Source organism: Nycticebus coucang, chromosome 9, assembly GCF_027406575.1.
Source record: "Nycticebus coucang isolate mNycCou1 chromosome 9, mNycCou1.pri, whole genome shotgun sequence".
NCBI classification, from domain to species: Eukaryota; Metazoa; Chordata; class Mammalia; order Primates; family Lorisidae; genus Nycticebus; species Nycticebus coucang.
Genome location: NC_069788.1, coordinates 67560832 through 67572686, shown reverse-complemented (window position 1 = coordinate 67572686; position 11855 = coordinate 67560832). Strand labels below are relative to the sequence as shown.

Genomic DNA, 11855 nt, shown 5'->3' with positions numbered 1-11855 from the left:
TCCAGATTGAGAAGAATTCTATTTATATTTAGTGTTTCATATTGATATAATGTTTAAGAGAATTTGACCTTATAGAATGACATCATAACTCCACTTTAACATATGTAAATAAATAACTGAGATAGATTCTGATTTTAAACTGAAATCTTACTAAGTTTAGTTTAATATCAGAAATTTTACAATGTATAAGAGTTAAGTGCTCAGAAAGATTTTTGTTGTTTGTGAAATTGAAATACATCTCCTATAAAATAAAATTAAGCATGTCAATTTGATAAATGAGATTTAAAATGTTTGAAGGTTTCTATATTTTAGCTAAATCTTTAAATATAACCAAACCAAATTCAAAAATGTTTTAAAGTAACTTTTAAAGTAAAATTTGCTTGATGCAAAAATGGAACAAGAATTTAAAGCCTATGAATTGCATTTTTTTAAAAAACTGCCTTCAAATTTTTCAGAAAGCTCATATCAATAGAAATAATTTTTCAAAGAATATTTTGGTTCACAGAGTTAAGCTGAACATAGGTAGGTTTCTTTTTTTTTAATTTCAGTCTAATGCTGAAATCAATATGGTAGTTCATAAGCTCAGACATTTATTTTTACAACATTACTGATAACAGGTAGCTTTCTAACAGATTTTTCAAAGGTCATAAAACACATCAATCCAATTCTCCCCTAGTCTATCTTTTAAAGTACATAGATTTGTATTTGATAAGCAAGATATTCCAGAACTTTTTTGAGTAGTTTAAGAATATAGTTAGCCTCTTAACCTGGTGTTGTAGTGGGCTCTTGTAGTTCCAGCTACTCAGGAGGCTGAGGCAAGAGAATCACTAGAGCCCATGAGTTTGAGGTTGCTCTGAGCTATGACGCCACGGCACTCTACCAACGGTGACAAAGTGAGACTCTGTATCAAAAAAAAAAAAAAAGAATATAGCTAACCTCAAAATCACTGATACACTCTTCATAGGGCAATATATGACATCCATCCATTTCTCCAAGTAAACTTGGAGTAAACATTAATCCTTCTGCAAGATTAATCAAACCATCAGAAGGCTGAACTCCATTCTTTTTGCCCTTCCCAATTAGTATTTTATTTTATTTTTTTGAGACAGAGTCTTATTATGTCACCCTCGGTAGACTGCCGTGCATCACAGCTCACAACAACCTCAAACTCTCGGGCTTAAGTGATTCTCTTGCCTCAGCCTCCCAAATAGCTGGGACTACAGGCGCCCGCCACAGTGCCTGGCTATTTTTTTGTTGTAGTTGTTATTGCTGTTTGGCAGGCCTGGGCCAGGTTCAAACCAGCCAGCCCCGGTGTACATGGCCAGTGCCCTAGATGCTGAGCTGCAGGCACTGAGTCTGCCCTTCCCATTTAGCACCATAGAACTTCTTTTACATGTAATAGACTCTTTCCTGAGTTTATGCTATCAATCTGTGGACATTCTGAGAAACAAATCTATGAAACTTTTCGTTGGAGCCCCTGTACTGAATCACACAGGGGCTTCTCCACACTGACCCACAGGAAGAAATTCTTTTGGGATATCAGACTTTTCTTGGTCCTCAGTGGTGTGTTAATCTTAACTATTTCATGCATCAGGTAGATGATCATTGCATCCATTTCCTTTGTGTTGGCTGTTAGAAAGCTCAGAGCCACTTTCATGGAATTTTAAAACTGTCCTGGTCTGCATGGCCCACATATAGAAGGACCTCTCCTTTGACTTGACTTGGCTTGAATTCCCCAATGCTGACTTTTATTTTACTAGATTACTTTCATTATTTTTATCTTGTTGTGTTTTAGTGTACTAACAGGTAGAGACTATTGCATGTACTGTAAGTCTCTCTCCATCACTCCTAGAATGATTAGTAGAACACAGTGAGTAACTCTTCACTGTAGGGTTCATCAGCAAAAGGGAAATATTAAAAATAAGAGAAGCAGTGGAGATGACATAAAGACAGAAGACCCTAAGTGACAGCTGAAAACTGAAGAAGAAATCCATAAAAGAAAGGCGGGATGTATTGTTTTGAATTGTCTTTTGGAAACAGTTTGGAAGGTGGGAGTTGAGAGAGCAGAGAATATGTAGGAATTCTATAAACATCTCTTCTTTGACACATTAACCACTTCTCATTATTCTGTGCATATTTCATGTTTCAAAACATCTACAGAATTGCCAGTTTGTATTTTCTGGGGTTTGAGGTACAGGAAACCTTTAGTGATTGTCAGTTCCTATCTCTTGTTAAACTTAGATTAATCCCACATTTGCTCAGGGAGGTCAAAACCAAGTTGCCCTGATGAGTCATCAACTCATAATCCTTTGCTTCCGTCCTCATCTTTTTTGTGCACAAAAAAATGTTGTGGTAGTTCTTGCTCCTTAAAATTTCAGAAGTGTTTCAATGTGTTCCAAAGCATATGTGCGCTTACTGACGCAAGAAAAACTGTTTTCAGTGAACATTATTTCTAGTGGACAGTCAAGGGCTCTATGGTCCTGAGTAGATCACATATTCGTGAAACAGATTTTCCTCCCCCATCATCTATGTTCTACCAGATGGAGATGAGTCCTGTCTCAGCTCCAGTGATGGGATGTCATTGGCCTTCAAGCCATTAAGCAAATCTGATGATGCCCCTGGCCATAGTGACTGGTTCATGTTATAGAGCTGATCATAGGTGTTGGCAAGCCTATTAGAAAGGTAGAAAGCCAAGCATTCTCTCTCTTCTGACAGATTTAATGGTGTGAAGATTTAACACTATGGTTGCTTTACCCATTTGGAAAAAGCCCAGTTCTACTAGAAGTATCACACACAGCCTAGCTTAAGGCTAACCCAAAAGAGAGAGCTTTGGAAGGGAACAAAGTGGCATACTTAAAGCTCCAGGCAGATAATGCCTGAAGCTACCATTGCCCATACACCTTTCAGATAATTGAGTCAATATCTTGTTTTTTAAGACAGAGTTTTGCTCTGTCACTCAGGCTTGGGTGAAGAGGAGCCATCACAGCTCTTTGCAGTTTCAAACTCTTGGGCTCAAGTGATCCTTCTACCTCAGTCTCCTAAATAGCTTGGGCTACAGGTGTGTACCATCACACCTAGCTCATTTTTCTTTCTTTCTTTTTTTTTTTTTTTTGAGTCAGATCTCACTTTTGCTCAGAATGGTCTTAAACTTCTGGCCTCAGCCAATCCTCCTGCCTCAGCCTCCCAGAGTACTGGGATTACAGGTGTGAGCCACTGTGCCCAGCACATTTATTTTTGCTCAAACCAATTTTGAATGGATATTTCTGTCAATTGTGTACTACCTAAAAACATCTACAGTTATATTTAATTTTTCCTTCTTGCCTACCATTGGCAAATAGGAGGAAAATATTTGTTTTCTGTTTCTTTACATCTCTTCTATCACTTTACATGTACCGTATTTATTTGCATCATTTTCTTCATTCTTATATCTACCCTTTCAAGTAGTTGAGTTGTAAGTATGTGATTTTTTTTCTTTTATTCTCTATGTAATTCTTTCTTGACAGTGAATTTCAGGCAGTTATCTGAAGCCTTCCCAGAGCAGGTGAGGATTTATATGTGGGCCAATTGGCTGAAAATAAAAGGAAAAATTCTGGAGTCCTTTTCACATTTCTTGAATTGCTCTTACCAAGTCTTCAGAAGGTCTGCCACATGGGAGACCATGATCCAGTTTGCAGTCTAGACCGTTAGTGTTGTCAGTGCTGGCAAAGAATGGCCTAGGGCCCCCTTTATGTCAGCATCACTGGGATGCATGTCACAAAAGCAAATTACTGGCTTCCTCTGAGCCCTGAGACCCTAATTTCTAAGAGCATGACCTAGTAATCTCAGCTTTTTTTTTTTTTTATTGTTGGGGATTCATTGAGGGTACAATAAGCCAGTTACACTGATTACAATTGTTAGGTAAAGTCCCTCTTGCAATCATGTCTTGCCCCCATAAAGTGTGACACACACTAAGGCCCCACCCCCCTTCCTCCATCCCTCTTTCTGCTTCCCCCCCATGACCTTAATTGTCATTAATTGTCCTCATATCAAGATTGAGTACATAGGATTCATGCTTCTCCATTCTTGTGATGCTTTACTAATAATAATGTCTTCCACTTCCATCCAGGTTAATACGAAGGATGTAAAGTCTCCATTTTTTTTAATGGCTGAATAGTATTCCATGGTATACATATACCACAGCTTGTTAATCCATTCCTGGGTTGGTGGGCATTTAGGCTGTTTCCACATTTTGGCGATTGTAAATTGAGCTGCAATAAACAGTCTAGTACAAGTGTCCTTATGATAAAAGGATTTCTTTCCTTCTGGGTAGATGCCCAGTAATGGGATTGCAGGATCGAATGGGAGGTCTAGGTTGAGTGCTTTGAGGTTTCTCCATACAGTAATCTCAGCTTTAATAAACTCCCCAGGTGGCTCATATATACATAAAGTATATATATATATATATATTTTTTTTTTTTTTTGTAGAGACAGAGTCTCACATACCGCCCTCAGGTAGAGTGCCGTGGCATCACACAGCTCACAGCAACCTCTAACTCTTGGGCTTACATGATTCTCTTGTCTCAGCCTCCCGAGCAGCTGGGACTACAGGCGCCTGCCACAACGCCCGGCTATTTTTTTGTTGCAATTTGGCCGGGGCTGGGTTTGAACCCGCCACCCTCGGCATATGGGGCCGGCGCCCTACTCACTGAGCCACAGGCGCCGCCCTATACATAAAGTTTTAAAAGTCCTCCCCTAGCTTTAACGTGTCAACAGTGACAACATGAAAATTACTTTGTAATAGTTTTCTATCACTATGATAAATCCACTCCCCTAATTTATGGGTAATGTAGCTACTTTTAAATGTAAAAGTTATGGAAATAATTACAGTAATGGAAGGATTTCAACTGGTTGGATTTGAATGAGATATAGGAAAAGTTGAAAGAATTTAAAAAATACTTGGTACCTAATCATTCATTTTGAATGCTTTTTTATCTAAATCAGTTATTCTTAACATTGGCTTCATGTCAGCATTTTAAAATGATGCCAGTAGGCCACACTCCAGAAAGATGAATTCAGAATCTCCAAGGATGGGACATAGACATTAGTATTTTAACTATGACCAGCCTGTGGGTATGAACTGGCTGGACAAAGGCCATAGAGAAAATTACTGTCAAGACTATAGAGGCAAAGCTCATTATTGAGAAGATACCAGATCTGAAAATAACACAAAAGGAGACAAAAATCCACTGAACTGGAGATCCTTGTCTGTCTCCCTTCCTGTAATCCCCACCACCATCTCTAGAATATCTCTTTGCGTGGATGCGCCTTTTCAAACCTCATTTTCCTGAGACTCTTACTGTAGATTTCATAGCTAATTAATACATCAGTTTCCTAAGGTCATAATCACATTAGACGAGTTTATGTTTTTTTATAATTTACTCTACCCTCATCTAATTAGATTCATATCACAGAAATATACAATTGACCCTTGAACAACACAGGGGTTAGAGGTGCTGAGTCCACAGGTGAAAATCTGCCTATAGCTTTGGACTCCTCAAAACCTTAACTACTAATAGCTTACTATCTACCAGAAGACTTACTGGTTATATATGAACAGTCAATTAGCACATATTTTGTGTGTTATACTTTATACTGTATACTTACGTGTACAATAAACTAGAGAAAAGACAAAGTTATTAAGAAAATTATAAAGAAAAGAAAATATATGTATTATTCATTAAGAGGAAGTGATTCATCATAAGAGTCTTCATTCTTGTTACCTTCACATTGAGTAGGCTGAGGAGGGGAGGAAGAAGGGGAGTTGTTGGTCTTGACATCTTAAGAGTGACAAAAGTAGCAAAAAAAATCAGTATAAGTGGATCTGCCCAAGTTCATACCTGTGTTGTTCAAGGGTCAACTGTATATTCAGACAGTCCCCAACTTATGGTAGCTTGATTTATGATTTTTCAACATTTATGTTGGTCCAGAATCAATATGCGCTCAGTAGAAACGATACTTCAAGTACCTATACAACCATTCTGGTTTTCACTTTCAGTAGAATACTTAATAAGATGCATGAGTTATTCACCAGTTTATTAGAAAATAATCATCTTTGTGTTATATAATTGTGCCAAACTGTAGGCTGATGTAAGTGTCTGAACATGTTTAAGCCAGGCTAGGTTTTGTGAAGATGTTCAGTAGGTTAGGTGGATTAAATGCATTTTTGACTTAGGATATTTTCAACTTACAGATGAGTTTATTGGGAGATAACTCCATCATAAGTCAAGGAACATCTGGATCTTTTAATTCACTATACCTATTTTAACAAACAAAAGCCAAAAGAAAAGAGCCACGCTTTCCTATATTCATTCTGGGAGGCCAGGCTTGTTAGGTGGATAAGATTCCTAATGGCCTTAATGAGCTCAGTAATGTAAAATTGCATGGGCAAAAATCACACAGAATGCACAAGTAGTTCCTTTTCCCTGGTGTCAGAATATTGCAGCATTATAGCTGATCTATTCCTGGATTAATCAATTCAGAATGATTCCTGTGAGCAACTGTCTTGTCTAAGGGAATACCGATGCAAGCTACTAGCAACTGTCACTTTATATCAAATGTGAATTATGCTGTGTAATGGGTTCAGGTGCTCATATAAATTGACTTTCATAAAATCTTTTTGTGTGATATTCCTGTGAAATTCTCATTCAGATGATGAAAACAAAGGAGCAGAATCTCGATGTGAGGATGAAGGTGTTAACCACACCCCACTGTTAACAAGGAAAACAATATCTAAAAACTGTTGCTGAGTTATTGTTCTCCCAGCTCTGCAATTAGCAGCCCCTACCCCACAAAATATTTTTGGACACAGTGATGAGATGATGAGAAAACACAAGCTAGAAAGCTCCCACGCACTATTTGTGTGCCTTGGTTACAACCAATGTCAATATATATCAAAATATGTATTAAGGTGTAGCACTGTGTATATTCTTTGACCCAGTAATTTCCACCTCTAGGAGTTTACTCCAAGGAGATAATACCACAAGTGCAAAAAATCACATGCATAGGAGTCTTTAGTATAGCTTGGTTTAGATTAGTAAAAACTGAGAAACAACATAGTTACAGCAAACTGTTGTATATAGAATATATATATATAATGATGTGAAAACATTAAAAATGATAATGACTATCTATGATACATGTATTGACATGGGAAGATGTGCAATCCATTTAATTGGCTACAAATAATGTGTATAGGGCAGCATACATGACTATGCTATGTTTATGTAAAATTACATGCATCTGTCTACATGTGTATATAAAACAGAGAAATTTCCAGAACAGCGAATGCATTGAAATTTTAATGATAAAGTCTAGGGTGATTTTTACTTCCTTCATTATACTTTTCTAGGTTGCTTAAATTTTTACAAGGAACATCTAGCAATTTTAGAAAAACAATAAACTATTTAAAATGAAATGAATATGATAAGAAACTTTATGTGGATACAAATGAGGCTGAGGAATTTGAAAAGATTCTTAAGATGACACCTCCATTCAGAGATGATGATAATGATGGGTGAATTGCATAATGATTATGCATGATAGCAAAAACATTAATTTACAATTTATCGGAGTAGTGATATGCACTTGGCACTGTACAAACAATAGTAATAAATGGACTTGGAAGTGAAATGGAATAAACAAGCACAAAAGCATCTGCAAGCAGAGTACGGGGGAGACTGAGGCCATTTGGTGGGGAAAATAGAACAAGACATCTGAGAACTGCGACATTAATGAGCAGGGTTTAACACAATTCAGGAGAGTTTATTTTGGCCTAGGCAGAGTTTTGGGGAGGAAATAAATATAAGAGGTGAATTTAAAAGTGTGAGGTAGACAGCTTTTGGAGAGGAAGTCAAATAGAATATTTCATAGAGCCTAAAGTAAGGAAGAAGAATATTTTTGCCTCAGGATTTTCAAGGAATAAATGTGAAATGTGTCTCCATTTTGTGGTTACTGCCAAAGTAACAAAGTTTGCAACCTAGCCGTGTCAGGCAGTCATATTCCCCTTAAAATGAGTTGGCAGGTACACTGTGTAGAAATCAAATAGTTGAGTACACCACCCTCTCCCCAAAGAAAAATGACATAAGCAAATCCTTTGGGAGGGCGGTGTTATCTCTTTCAGACCACAAAGATATTACTGAATGCAGGGCTGAAGCATTAAAGGAATATTTTGCATTACTGTATCACAGTCTTACAAGTGAGCTGAAGCCCTGACCACTTACATGTTATTTTGACGTATCAGCCAGTTCCTCCTTCCCCCACCTGTCATCCACTAGCACCTGAAATTCTTTTAAATATCCCTGTTCTGTGATCCTATTGCTTCTCTTGATAAGAGTCAACAAAACAGCTCTTTACCAGCCAATAATGACTCAGCACAGTTTCCTTTATCAGAGACTCAGTAGTCCCCCACCCCTCAACCATGGTTTTGCTTTCTGTAGTTTCTGTTACCTGTGGTCAACCACAGTCAGAAAACATTCAATGGAAAATCCCAGAAGTAAACAACAACTCATTACCTTTAAGCTGCACATTGTTCCAAGTAGCATGATGCAACTGTGCTCTGGACTGCCTGGGCTGCGAATCGGTGCTGTGTCCAGTGATCCCCAGGGTATGTGCACCCTGCCATGAGCCACTTAGCAGCTATGTAGGGGATCAAATGGAAAACACATGGTGTGTTTAAGATTTGGTACTAGCCACAATCTTAGGTCTCTACGGGGGTCTTGGAGCATGTCCTGCACAGATAAGAGGGGACTACTAAACCAGAGGAACTGGGACACAGGATGAGATATCAGTGGAGCTGGAGGACAATCGTCAGTCCTGAGTGCTGCCTGCTTAGGCCTGTACAGGAAACTAGAGCTAAGTGCAGCTTTGTTTAAATGCATAATGTTTTAATATATAAAATGTATTTTTAAATTCTATGTTATATGATGTAATGTTTTTCACACGTCAAAAACAAATTATTTAACATCTCTCACCCAAGCTCAGAGCTTACTGTGGTTTGTAGCTATTTCTTTTTTATATGATGATAGTTGTGATGATCTGTTCTCTGCCTTCCCCTACAGTGAATGAGCTCCAGGCAGGTTGTGTCCCACCCATTTTGTCCATCTCCACACCCCAGCGCAGTGCAGGTGGCACGTAGTAGGTGCTCAGTAATATGCATTGAGTGATAGTGAGTGAATGGAACCTGGACAAAGAAGAGAGCAAAAATTCAGGAAGTGAAAGAAGTTGAGAGAGAAAGAGGGTGGAAAGACGGGCCCCAAGGTAAATACAATAACCTAATTTGAGGTTATAGAAGAGAAATCTAACAGGCCAGGATCAAAGAAAATATGTGGTTATTCAAACTCTCCATTTATTGTATGTAAGTAGGTATGTATGTGTTTATTTCTGAGACAGGGTAGTACTCTGTTGCCTGGTTTAGAATACTGTGATATCATCATAGCTCACTGTAACCTCAAACTCCTGGGCTCAAATGATCCTCCTGCTTCAGCCTCCCAAGTAGCTGGCTCTACAGCTATGTGCCACCATGCCCTACTAAATTTTCGTAGACACAGGGTCTCACCATGTTGCTCAGGCTAGTCTCAAACTCATGGCCACAAGCAATCCTCCCACCTGACCTCCCCAAGTGCTAGGATTATAGGCATGTGCCAGCACACCTGACCTTAACTTCCCATTTAAATTTGTGTTAGCTATGTAAGTTTTGAAAGTATTCTTCTTCTCTCTTATTTTTTAGCTCAGAATTTTGTTACAGTAAATACATAACAGTTTATTTCCTGTGTAACAGTAAGATAGAAGTCAGCTTTTTCTATACTTTACTCCATCAGTATCAGCAAATAATTATTCCCATTTTCCTTTAAGATCCTTTATTCCCTGCTATATTACCTGTAAGATGGTGGTGAGTGAGGAGCGATGGCAGCTCTATCCTTGTCATTAGTCACCCTTTCCCAAAATACAGAGATTCTCTTATTCAACAAATGTTTATTAAATCCCTGTTAGGTCTGGGTCCTGGCTCTTGGCCCCTGGGGGCACAGCTGGGAACAAAGTCCTTGAAAGCTAACATCCCAATTCGCTTGGAGCTAGTTTTCTCAGGATTGATGTTTATTTCTAAATAAATGATGTTTATTGCTAAAATGTGACAAATATGACATTTACTTTTAGTACGATCAGGTTTCATTTACATTTCCTAATGCAGAGATTAAAACAAGAAAACAGCCCCATCATCAGCATCCCACACCAGTTATTAGTCATCATGCTCTGAATGGGAGACACAGTTTTTAGCCAAAAAGCAGGTAACAGCAGCATTGGAAGTGACTCTCCCCAGCCTCTTAGTGGAGAGTAACTCTCAGTGCTTCTTCTAGGGTGGGGTGTTACAGAGGATGCACCCACGTTCCCGTTCCCGGGATGCCACTCAGGGGACAGAAGGAGAGGTGGGAAACATTCCTTCCTTTATATTCCTTACCCCAAGCCTCCGAGTTTAGCCCTAGGGCTGTAAAATTGGAAAAAAAGAACAAGTTGTTCTGTTTCTCTCACCTGCCCACTCTTCCCACGCACAGTTTTCAACTGACCAGAAATACAAATACTTCCCATTTATGCCTTAAATACCCTTACTCCCTAGGGTATAGGTTTGAGTTCCCCCAAAGCAGGCCTGAGAAAAAGCGTTGAGTTCAAGATGTATATTTGGGAGGTAATCTCAAGCAGCGTGGTTAAGGGAGAGAGGAAGTGGGATGGAAATGGCAGAAATCTTTGAGTTTCCACTCTTGACTCTGCAGGGCAGTCAGCAGCTCAGCACGCCCTGAAGGTAGTCAGATCTGATGGTCTGGGAAGCTAGATATCGGTACCCCGTAGCAGATGGGCTCCAAATGTGACAACCACCATGCCTCGCTGCCTGTATGCACAGGCCTGAGGTTCCTCACCATGAAAGATGGAGTCTGAGACATACCTTTATCATAGAAGGTGGCAGAAGAGATACTGGGCCCATTGGATTCAGACAGTCTCTTAGAAGCTTCCACTTTCACGTTCTGTGGGGAGGCCCATTGTCACATCCTGTAAAGAACATAGACTTATCTACTAAAAAATGAGACAATGGGTAGAAAGAAAGAGGCCACTCAGAGAAGTATCTAAGTGCTTGACGTCTAGGAAGGCTTCTTGGCCCTCCCGTCTTGTAGGTGCCAACTGGATGCAAAGTGCCCCAAGGTCACATAAAACTAAAGTTACCCCACACGAACCCTGCCCAAATGTGGGCAGACCTAGGGGGTTATGGGAAGTGATAAACTACTGTTGTTTCACAAAGTCACTGTGCATTGTTTTTTAAGAAGCATGGATATCTGATCCATGTACCAATAGTCAGTCACTGATTGAGAGTTGATCCCAGGAGTGTTAATTTTCTGGAACTTGTAGCCTGCTTCATAGGTGGGCAAAGCAGCCTTCACTACTCAGAGAAAGACTCAGAGAAAGAAAAAAGGTTCTCTGGCCCTGAGGGGAGTGGCTAGTGCACGTCACAGTGGTAAGGGCACAGGTAGGATCTGGACAGCCTGAGACCCCTGCAGCTTCTGTTGCCCAAGCTTATGCTTCCCAATTGGCCAACTATACTATCAGTGTTCCAAAGAAAATTCTTACTTCCCTAGAGACAAAAACGTGGCTTCTCCCTACACCTGATAACTTGAAGCTTCTAAGCTGCCTATTTTTTTCCCCTGAAACATTTAACATTTCTATGCCAATCCGTTTAAGAAAAATAAATCCTCACTCAGTAAAAAGAAGCGTATTGGGTAATGTGGAATGTATGCGCATGTGTGTGTGTGTGTGTGTGTGTGTGTGTGTGTAACAGT

General features: G+C 39.3%; 1 non-coding gene across 1 annotated transcript; it reads right to left on the bottom strand.

The window, feature by feature from the left end:
• Window positions 1–536: 536 nt before the first annotated feature.
• On the bottom strand, window positions 537–617 carry LOC128595236 (small nucleolar RNA SNORD72). Its single transcript, XR_008382881.1, has one exon. It is a non-coding gene; the product is annotated as a small nucleolar RNA SNORD72 (small nucleolar RNA).
• Window positions 618–11855: the final 11238 nt, after the last annotated feature.